Source organism: Sapajus apella, unplaced genomic scaffold (assembly GCF_009761245.1).
Source record: "Sapajus apella isolate SASKATOON/1434 unplaced genomic scaffold, GSC_monkey_1.0 scaffold58, whole genome shotgun sequence".
In the NCBI taxonomy this organism is placed as follows: Eukaryota; Metazoa; Chordata; class Mammalia; order Primates; family Cebidae; genus Sapajus; species Sapajus apella.
Window position 1 is genome coordinate 4,050,972 of NW_022436998.1, and position 10,364 is coordinate 4,061,335.

Sequence of the window (10,364 nt, forward strand, 5' to 3'; positions counted from 1 at the left end):
AGTTACCACAACTCTGTGAGCCTCAGCTTCTATATCCATAGTAATGACTTTGAATGTTTGAAGTGAGGATTACACGTCACATGGCTTAATGTCTGCCATCCAATAGATGCTTGAAAAATGATGGTAACTTTTTTTCCAGGGAAAAATTTATCTGGGGGAAAAACCAGGGGAAGCTCTGAACATCCACTTTGAGTATTTTTATCATTACTGCAGTAGACATGCTGTGGGGTGCTGCCCACCATCCCCACAGCACCCCTCTCTGGCCCTGCTGAGATGCCAGCTGAAATACCTGGGTTTGTAATGACTGCCCTACCCTTAATTGCAGCTAGCTGAGTGACGGAAGGTTGCTTGACCCAGGATGGACTTGGATTCCTCTCCTGGGAATTTGGAATTGGGACATTGAAGGACTGAGCCATTGAGCTGTTGGGAACTGACCTGAAAGGCTGTGTGGTCTTGGGAACTGAGGCAACCGTGATGACTACTGTGTACACTGTGGTTGTGGCAGGGAAGCCCTTAGATGCAGAGAATGGGAGATGTGAGCGGAAGCATAATGAGGAGACATGGACCTTGAAGCCCTGGAAGATAGAGCCATCGTTCTTAACAGCGTCCTGGTTCCCATGAAGCCAGGCGGATTTTTCCTGCCCTTGGAGTCCATGGGACCTGTATTATAATGAGTCAGCTGCCATTTTGCTGACTGTCTTGAGTATCTATTCCTCATAATGAGAAGATCCATGATGAGGAGCAGAAAGATGAAGAAATAGGGGTTCTGAGATGCACAAATACTTGATGAGCTCGGTGCCCAGGGCAAGGCTCCTGCTCTTGGGTGCCATGTCTGGCAAGTACATGTTACCTCAGCCATTCTCTCTGGTCTTGGGCTGCTAATAGGGAGTCTGTGGAGGTAGATTGGGGAAGGAGGTGTGGCCTAGGAGGGAAGATGTGGTGCTAACTCTGCCTGATATTTTCCCTCACTGACCCCTGCTTTCCCCATGTTCTATGCAGCTGCTCATCTGGGCTCCACTCAGAGCAATGAAGGTGCCTCTGGTGTCTTCCTCTTTGAGTTGGGCACTGGTTCTCAGTGACTCTGTCTGTGTTTCTCTGAAGGGGAGAAGTTATTGGATTAGTGGAAATGAATCCTAGGGCATCTGGTTAAACTTGGTTCCCATCCAATGAAGTCACCTGGCTTAGAAGTCAGGTTTCCCTGATCTTTTGGTACTGAGTGTAGACCAAAGCAGGTAGACTAGGGCCTAAGCATAATTAGGAAAAATCTAGGGAAGTCCTGGGCACTCCCCCTTGAGTATTCTGGAGTAACTCGTCTGAGCTTAGGGCTCACCATGGGCATCATGGGGCTGGAGTTCTGCAAGGAGCCTGGGTACCACCTCAGACTTGACTGTCCCGTGGGCTGGAATAATGAGCATCCCACCAGGCTAGAATTGTGCTTCCCAAATTTGAGGGCACTGCATCAGAACCACTGGGGCATTTGTGAACACACACAGATTCATGAATCCCTTTCTGATTCACGATATACAGGATGAGGCCTAGGCAGCTCTAGTTTTAACAAGTATCAGGTTGTTCTGATCATCAGCCATGATGGAAACTGCCCTCACATAGGTGGGGCCTCACTGATGTCAGTCTTAGATTATTTGAAATAGTCCTTCGGCAAATACCATGCATGAAAATTTCTGTAGTCTAATTCTCACCCTCAAAATAGATGCTGTTACAGATTGAACTGTGTCCCTCTGAAATTCAAATGCCGAAGTCCTAACCCCCAGTACCTCAAGATGTGATCTTATTTGGAAATAGGCTTATTGCAGATATAATTAGTTAAAATGAGGTCCTGCCAGAGTAGGATGGTCCCCTAATCCAACATGACTCGTGTCCTTATAATTTAGACACAGAGACAGACACATATAGAGGGAAGATGATATGAAGAGACACAGGGAGAGTGCTATATGAATTATGCGGCCACAAGCCAAGGAACACCTGGGACCACCAGAAACTGGAAGAGGCAAGAAATGATCCTTCCCTTACAGGTTTCAGGGGAGCATAGACATGCCAATACTTTGATTTGAGACTTCTAGCCTCCAGGCCTGTGTAACAATAAATTTCCATTGTGCTTTCTGGTTTGCAGTAAATTACGATGACAGTCCTAATACTCTAATACAGATGTTCATAATTTTTTTGTTCTTTTTCACAACATTCTGTTTTTGTAAGCTGACAAATAATAACTGTATATATTCATGGAGTACATAGTAATGTTTTGATATAAATAATGTGTAGTGATCAGATCAGGGTAATAGCATATCCATCATCTCAAACATTTATAATTTGTCTGTATTGGGAACATTTGATATCATTCTAGCTATTTGAAACCATATGTTGTTGTTAACTATAATCATCCTACGATGATGTATAGCACACTTATCTAGTGGTAATATTGTATTCTTTAACAAATCTCTTCCTCTACCATTTCCTCTGCCCTTGAAATTAATTTTTTTGTTTTGAAAACCAGCTACTTTGTACGTCATTCCCTCCAGTTGATCTGCCTTCCTTCTTGGGTGTGAAATGAAGCTTCCGTAAGGCCTGGGTGTAGCCTCTGGGTGTGACCTCTGGCAGGGGCAGGGAGTAGTGAGTAACAAGCAGGAAATCTTCATTCCCATGAGAAATGTGACAGTGCCTCATGTCGCCAGTGAGGCCAAAGCCTTAACGTAGAAGAGGCAGGTTGCTTCTCCCTTCTATCCTTCCATATAAATCTGACAGACATTTTCAAAGGCCAAGCATCTATTAATGGCTGCTGATTCTCAGCATTTGGAGTTTGTGATTGTAGGTAGGACAGGAGCTCTTAATTCTAGCGTCCAGGTAGATTCGTATCACAGGGTTTAAGAACAGGGCTCTGTAGCCAAACTGCTAGGGTTTAGATCCTACTTGCTGTGTAGTTTTGCCCAGTTGCCTGGTCCACAAGTCCTCACACTTGAGTGCGCATCAGAATTCCCTGCAGGGATTGTTGAAGGCTAGATCGCCCCATTCCCAGAGATTGTGATTCAGTGTGTCTGGGGTGGGGTCTGAGAAATTTCATTTCTAACAAGTTTCCTGATGTTGACCATGCTGGTCCTAGGACTAACACTTTGAGAACTGCCAACCTTAGTTTCTCTAGGCCTCCGTTTTTCCATTTGTAAAGTGGGATTTGTTATGTTGCTAATTTATAGAGTTGTGAGAATAAAGTAAGATGATGAATGCAAAATGCTTAGCATATTGCTCTGTAGGAAGGTGAATGTTGGTGATCACTGGTTGTCATTAACATAATTTGAACCCCTCTTCTATGCTTGACTTGCTAAGTCTTGCTAACATTCAAAGGACATTCTAGATAGGGGGCAAGAAAATGTAACCTCCTGTTTTCAGGGAAGTAAATTATTCTCCTGAAATCACGGGACACCTATTGCTATGCTGAGGCTGCATCTCAAATGGATGCTCGTAGTTGGGCCCTAGGGGACGCCTTTGGAATAGGTAGGTTTAGGAGAGGAGAGGGGTTGGGTCTAACCTTCAGATTCGTCAAGCAGATAGCCCTGACCGTCAGGCTCAGGAGTTTGTGAACATTCCTGCATCCTGGGCCTACAGCTGGCTGCCTCTGCTGCTCAGGGGGCCCTGCCCATCTACTCACAAAACATTTTCTGGTCTGTGTCCTTTCCCACACTCCCAGTTAAACAGAGTGATTGTCTTGGTGTTCAAGTGTCAAGTGTTGGAGCCTTTCAGAAGCCATCGTATACGTTTGTTCTGCATCTCCTCCAATCTGGGCTGAGCACAGAGAAACAGACTGTTAATGGGTTGGTCTTCCTAACTCCATATGACACCCTGGCTCTGAGTCTTCTCATTAGCTCGGTACTTGGGATTTCAGCTCTGCAAGCAAGACAGTTCATGTCGATAAATGGTGCTTTGTCTCGGAGATTCTGGCTCCATCAGAGGACTGGGATTGTGCTTGGGAGCTGCTGTCTTGTTGCTAAGATTCTTGGACTTCATCCAAGTTCACATTTCCCAGGATCGTGGAGAACAGTTAATGATTATAAAGCTCTGAACATGTATATGCTGGTTTCATTCCAATACCACTAAAAGAGAAAAACCTTAATTACTGAGAGGACAGCATTTTTGGTTTTGTTTGAGTTTTATGTAGTTAAACTTTGAGGGCAAAAGTGAAGTCCTTTTTTGGATACGTGTTTTGGTAAAAGCTTCCCCCTCAATGCAGTAAACTCTTCTTGAGCACTGACTGTGCAAAACAGCCATGTGTGGGGTGGTAAGAAAAAGGCAAGCTTCTTCCATTTGGAGGAGGTGAAGTGGGTATGACGTAAAGGTGAAGCAAAAGGCTGCTGACTCTGGAGAGAGAAGATATAAAGACATCCTGTTTTCTGTCTTAATGTTTTAAAGTTCTTCTTTGCCCAACACATGAATCATTTCCCTTAATATGCTTGCCTCCCCCTGCTGTAGGGCAACTTGAATCGTTGGCAACTTCTAACAGGATCTTCTTGATGCCAAATTGTGTCTGAGTTACCCTCCCTCCTCCATCCTCCTCCCCAAATTCTAGTTTAGCTCCCTAAGCAGAGTCACCATTATAAGTTAGTGAGAAAACACCTTTGTTTTCTTGCTTGCTTATTTGTGGTATTTTTCTATCCAGTACTTTCACCTGATTATAGGTTTTAGTTCTATACTTATTCACTGTCTCTCCCACTAGAATATATTATCCCTATGGGTAGGGGCCTTCTCAGATAGTCTGACTTGGCAATCAAATTGAAAAGGCAAAAATGAAATCAAAGGGCAATTATGTAGCATATTAGTCACCAAATCCAAGTATACTACAATTTAGAATTACACTTTGAAGCTTGAACAAACGTTTGTTGAGTACCAATAAAAGCAGGGCCTGCTTTCTAGTTTTACACCATGGAAAGTAAACTCATAACTTAGCACTTTCCCCCTATTTTATTAGATAATGCTAGTTAGAAATAGGTTTTTAAAAAATCAGGCTTTACAAAGCTAAACACAGTCTTTAGTGTACAATCCAGCAACCATGCTTCCTGGTATTTACCCATATGAATTGAAAACATTTTTCCTACATAAAATCTGCACATAAATGTTTATAGCAGCTTAATGCATTATTGCCAAAAATTGGAAGCAACTAAGGTGTCCTAATAGATCAATGTATAAACTGGTATGTTCAGACAAAGGAATATTGCACAGTCATAAGAAGAAAGCAACCATCAAGCCACAAAATCCCATGGGAGAAGGTTAATTGCATATTGCTAAGGAAAGAAGCCAGTCTAAAAAGGCTATGTATGATATGATTCCAACTATATGACATTCTGGAAAAGGCAGAACTGTAAAGGAAGTAAGATGGGTGGTTGCCAAGGGTTAGCAGGGAGGTAGAGATGAATAGGCAGAGCACAGAAGGTGATCAGGGCAGTGAAACTATTCTTCATGATATGATGATGGTGAATACATGACACCATGGATTTGGCAAGCCCACAGAACTATACAACACAAAGAGTATACTTGATGGTAAACTGCAGGCTTTAACGAATAGCAATGTATCAATATTGATTGATCAGTTGTAAGAAATGTACCACACTAATACAAGATGTTAATAATAGGGGAAACGGCCAAATGCTGTAGCTCACGTCTGTAATTCCAGCACTTAGGGAGACAAAGGTGGGTGGATTGCTTGAGATCAGGAGTTCGAGACCAGCCTGACCAACATGGTGAAACCCTGTCTCTACTAAAAATACAAAAATTATCTGGGCTTGGTGGTGGATGCCTCTAATCTTAGCTACTCAGGAGGCTAAGGTGGGAGAATTGCTTGAACCTGGGAGGTAGATGTTGCAGTGAGCTGATATCTGCTACTGTACTCCAGCCTGGGCAACAGAGTGAGACTCTGTCTCAAAAAAAAAAAAAAAAGGCTGGGCATGGTGGCTCACACCTGTAATCCCAGCACTTTGGGAGGCTGAAGTGGGAGGATCACAAGGTCAGGAGTTTGAGACTAGCCTGGCCAATATGGTGAAACCCTATCTCCACTAAAAATACAAAAATTAGCTGGGCATGGTGGCATATACCTGTAATCCCAGCTACTCGGGAGGCTGAGGCGGGATAATTACTTGAACCTAGTTGCAGTGAGGCAAGATCATGCCACTGCACTCCAGCCTGTGTAATGGAGTGAGATTCAATCTCAAAAAAAAAAAAAAAAAAAAATGGGGGGAGACTATGTATGTAGCTGAGGCGGCGTGGGGAGTGGGGGCAGGAGGTGGTATATGAGAATGCTCTGTACTTTCCATTCACTTTTTCTGTAAATCCAAAGCTTTTCTAGGAAATAAAGTCTATTAATTAAGAAACCCAGCTTAATCAATTCATTTATTCATATATTCATTTTTCATTTTCAAGAAACATTTATTGAGCACCTAAAAGGTGTCAGTCATGCTGGTCACTACATAGCCCACACACTTGAGGTCATCTATGGCCCTTAGAGGGAGTGTCAATGTTGTTATTTAAAGAAACTCAGTTCTCTACAAGGTTGAAATGGATAATGGCAAACATTAATGAACACCCAAATGGGGCTCATTTAAAAACAAACCAGTTTTCATGAAAACGCATATCAGTGGGAGAGGTCTCAACCTTTGAGGATAAAGCCAAAGGCCATAAGACCTTTCCATAATCCATACCCCAAAGGATAATGATATTTAGAGCTCAGAAGCCTTTGCACATGGAAGTATAAAGGGAGGAGGGCTCAGCTACTATTAGATACAATAATTATGTCCAGAGAGAAACTGGGAGCACAACCTGGGCTTAAGAAGCAATTTATTGTTTTTGTAAACATTATTGCTTTTTCTACATTTATTTCTAAACATTTATTGCTTTTTCTAAATAAAAGTAACAGCTATTCTTCAGGTAAAGGAGAAATCCAACATCAGTAATTAGTGGGGCTTCTTCCCTCTCTTCCACTGGCATGTACAAGATTCCTGGTTCTGGGGAAATGTGGGAGGCACCCGAGCTATAGTAACTCATGGTAATTCCTTTGTTGCATTGCTCCTTCTGCTTCCCTGATGATGTCTGGTGCTGTGATCGTCCACTGTCCAACACAACTTCTTGGAACGGTAATATACTAGTCTTATGCTCCCCTGCAGATTTTAAACCTACTGACCACAGGCTCAGTCACAGGGACCATCTCCATGGCCCAAGGTCATTATGCTTAGTCTTGGGTATCTGGTAGTCACTTCCTACCCAAAATCTGGGCTCTGTGGGACACTGCATGGGAGCAGGGTATAGGACCCTGCCTCTCAGATACCCTTGCTCCTCTGCCCACCATTCTCTCCCTCCAGGAACTCTCTTTTCCTTTCCTTAGCTACTTCCATTCCATCTTGTATCAACCCTGTCTATATCCCAGTAGGGCTAGCCTTGGAAAACAAATGCCCCTAAACTCTTCCTTGGTGCAAGAGAGCCTCAGATTTCCTGGAGTAAAGGAATATAGGAGGAAGCAATAGGGAAAAGAAAATGTCTTTCTTTCTTTTCTGAAAAGCTTCCCCAAATACATTTCCCAGTTGGGTTATCCAGCCATGCTGTAATTGCTAGTAGTGAAAAACTTAGCTGTCTTTATTTTAAAAACAAACCAGTTTTCATAAAAACACATATCAGTTCATGTCAGGCTCTGGGCCCTGGGCCTTCAGAATATCAGGCATCCAGAGAGTGGAGTCTCATGGACCTGGGGGTGTTTCCAAAGTCAGCACAAAAGATTAAGAGCTTATGTAGTCAAAATTCCCCATGACTCTGCATTGGAAAGTGACCCTTGCAATATTTCACTCAGGCCGTCACAGATATCTTATTTTTCAGCATTCAAACATTTCAAACTCTCTTTGGATGGGCACAAGATGAATTGGTTGGCTTGCATTTAGAAGTCATGCTGAGTGAAAAATACCTTTGAATACAACAATCATCTTTAATGTCACGTGAAGCTCGCACTAAGAGAGATCCCAGGGGACCCGGCCCCGGTGAGGGATGGCAGGTCTTCCTTCTCATATTTATTCAGGGACATGTATTCAGGGAGTATAATGTCTGGTGGAGACATCGTTTTAACTGTTGTCTCTCTTCTTCCCTCTCTTTTCTCTGTGTCGCCATCTCTACTCCCCCAAGTGCATACAGTTGGCTTGGAATAGGAAGGAACTCCACTGCGCTATAAACGCCTGCCTGATCTCTGCCAGGCTCTGGGCAGGTTGAACAAGTCTTGCTCTGTTAGTATCACTTCCTAGTCTCTCTGACCTTCTATTGGCACTTTCTGTGGGCTCCCATCTTTGATTGTCCTTGATGGCTCCTGCTGTTTTTTGATTCCTAAAGTTGACTATATACCTTTCACTCTAGAGTGTGTTTAGTGAACAGTTAGGCCTTTGGATAATCTGGCTTTGGCCCAGACTCCATTTAGAGGCAGGCTATTTTAGAATTGATGATGATAGCCTCAGGCTCCCCTGCTCTGCTGTGATGCTGTGGGAGATCTTCCTTCCCAGTGTGTGGGCCTGCTCTTACTGGCCTTTTTAGAAACTAAGACTCTTCTATGTACTTCCATAAGTTCTTGCCTCAGGACAAGCATTTCTCTGCTAAGCACAATTTTGGAAATCCTTTCTCAGTGATCTTCGAGTTGTAATAAACCAAGTTGCCTGATGCTCATTGCTTTATCTAAGCTGGGAGTAGTGGGGGAAAAGGCTTTGCCTCAAGAAAGTGTTTGAATATTGGCCCTGCCTCTAGTTGTGTGACGCAGCACAAATTCTTTAGCCTCTCTGAGCATCTCCAGAGACTCCACTGTAAAATGGAATTGCATTACCTACCTTGGGGGTATTACAAGGAATAGAGTTAGACGAAAAGCCGGGCACACACAGACCTTCAACACCTGTTAGCTGTTAACTATTACCTCATTCTGTGGGGTTGGGGATGGGCTAGGTGAAATGTGGGACAGCTGCTTCTACTCAGAATGTTTGAAGCCATTGCTTCTCTTCCTTTGTATGGCTAGTCTGGTTTTGTTTTAGACCGAGGCAAAGCACAGCGGTGGAGACACACCTGGACTCAGGTTCCCATCCTGCCACTCAATTGATGCCACCCGTGGGTGAGTCTCCACTCTCTCTCAGCTGCTGTTTTCTCATTTATAAAATGAGGGTAATATTATCCAACCCCCTGATTATTGGAAGAGTAGGAGATAAGGTGTGTAAAGTGGTCAGTTCAGTGACTGCCTTGGAAATCATCACCTGGTGCTGGATGCGCCGTCTCTCCTCTCAGATCAGAAGTTCTTTGTGGGAAGGAATATGTCTGTGTCGCTCCCGGCTGAGTGACTGGCATGAAGAGAGGCCTCAACAGCTAGCAATGGATAAAACAAATAACTTCTGTCTCCCTAGTTCTCAGAAGACCCCATCTGAAGGCTGTAACATTAAGGTCTCATAGCAATTTAAAAGATAAATGAACCCAAAATAGGCTCCTACAGCATTAAATAGGGCAACTTTCAAATGGGTCATGATGGAAAAAACAAAAATCTCAACTGTGTTATGTAAAAGCAGGCTCACAGGGCTTGGTTCACATAAGAAAAAAGCTCTGGAAAATTGTACTTGGGATTTCAAACCGAAGGCAAAAACATTTGTGGTTAAAAAAAAAAATTACACATGATTTGCTAAACAATTTTAAGACAAAAAACAGTGTTTTAAATAAAAACACTGTGATCATAGCATCCCTGGAACTGTTATTCTGGTACATAGTTTCCCCTTTTCCAAAGTTTGAGGGCTGGGTTAGATCTAGGGGCCTTGCAGGCTTTGACAAGATGTTTGGATTTTTCCCAAAATGCAGAGGGAAGCCACTGGAGTTTTAGGCAGAAGTACGCTGTGATTAATTTGTGTTTTTTAAAGCCTGGACTTTTTCTCACTTCCCCCTGCTACCCGATGGCTGTTCTCCATCCTGCCTCGATCCTGCCTTCTGTGCTGTATCTCCTGTCAGTTTCTCTTTCTACACCCTCTCCTCCCCCACCCAAATCACTTGGTCAGCGGCAATGGCTTCTTTCTCTTTGCTCATCGCATTTGCTGGGATCTCATGCACACTCGGCCCCATGGTATTGCATGCTATTATTAGCTTCTGCATATGTTAATGAATTAATTCAGCAAGCATGTACTGAACAGCTGCTGCATGTCAGGCACTGTGCTAAGGGATAGGAATAGACGTGATTAGGACACGTTCCCTGCTCCCAAGTAGCCTGGAGTCTGGGAGTGGGGACGGCTATGTAAACAGTGATAAGCCTGGCAGGGTTTTTATGGAATCTGAGATAAGGGACCTCTAATCAAAGGGGGAGGCAGGAGGGGAGGGTGGGGCGG

At 43.5% G+C, this 10,364-nt stretch overlaps 1 long non-coding RNA gene across 1 annotated transcript; it reads right to left on the minus strand.

Moving 5' to 3' along the window:
* Nucleotides 1–2,203: 2,203 nt before the first annotated feature.
* LOC116528328 lies at nucleotides 2,204–9,959 on the minus strand. Its single transcript, XR_004258985.1, has 2 exons — nucleotides 9,258–9,959; nucleotides 2,204–4,097 (listed from the first exon to the last, which is right to left on the minus strand). It is a non-coding gene; the product is annotated as an uncharacterized LOC116528328 (long non-coding RNA).
* Nucleotides 9,960–10,364: the final 405 nt, after the last annotated feature.